At 30.4% G+C, this 1,004-nt stretch overlaps 1 protein-coding gene across 1 annotated transcript in view; it reads left to right on the forward strand.

The window, feature by feature from the left end:
- Positions 1 to 389: 389 nt before the first annotated feature.
- Positions 390 to 1,004, forward strand: part of LOC106868933 (ubiquitin-60S ribosomal protein L40) — a 9,592-nt gene continuing 8,977 nt past the window's right edge. The window contains exon 1 of the mRNA XM_014914406.2: positions 390 to 519. The gene's annotated coding sequence lies outside the window, so the exon portion shown is untranslated. The remainder of the gene's footprint in view (positions 520 to 1,004) is intronic.

Raw genomic sequence — 1,004 nt, forward strand, 5'->3', positions numbered from 1 at the left:
TATAAATATATAGATATATGCATATATCGTACATATATGGACATACGTACATCTATATATATATATATATATATATATACTTGTGTGTAGAATACAAATTCGTAAAATGTTTTGAAAATTCTAAAAAATAAAGTTATAAAGGGTTATATGTCGATTATCACACATATATATATATATATATATATATATATACACACACACACACCCATGTTGGAGTTCTGTTTTCTTGGTTGCATCACCAAAGCTATATATGTATATATATAAACACGATATCTAGATAGAGAGAGAAAGCCGTAAAGGCTATAGCTTAGAAGAAAGACTACTAACAATTATTGCAGTAGTCAACTGAGAAGCTACACGACAGCTGATATAGTGTTCGGTAAATACATTCCGTGCAGTAAGAATAAAAGAATAAGAGTTTATAAGCGGTTATGACGTGGAGGATGTGACCTCCGTTGGGTCATTGAAGCCGTGCCGGAAGTGCACAGTCCCCATCTCTTTCTCGTTTTTCAACCTGAGGTAAGTCACCATTTTATTTTACGTCGTGTATTTTTTGGACATTTATTCCTTATTTATGCGTCTTTAAACATTAAAATGTAATTTTATTTAACCATAACCTTTGCTAAATACCTCTTACCTGTTTATATTGTACATACATCAGTGTGTAAGTCTTTTTTTGTGTATAATTGTGTCGTTGTACTTTGCCGTGCTTCTACCACGTGTAGACTCTCAGTCTCTTAATATGTCGTTGAACCATTTTATTATTTGTAAAACTATTTAAAAATGCTAGCATTAATTGGTAGTAATCTTTTTACTAAGCTGCTGTCTTTTCCTCTCTATTCAGCTAGATAGATAGTGTGTTGTATTTATATACATGCATATACTAGTTTTTGTGATACGATCAGGAAAATAGAACTCTAATATGTATGTTCATATATATCATCTCTCTCTCATATATATATATATACATACACACGTATATATATATATATATATACATACAC

Source organism: Octopus bimaculoides, chromosome 5, assembly GCF_001194135.2.
Source record: "Octopus bimaculoides isolate UCB-OBI-ISO-001 chromosome 5, ASM119413v2, whole genome shotgun sequence".
NCBI classification, from domain to species: Eukaryota; Metazoa; Mollusca; class Cephalopoda; order Octopoda; family Octopodidae; genus Octopus; species Octopus bimaculoides.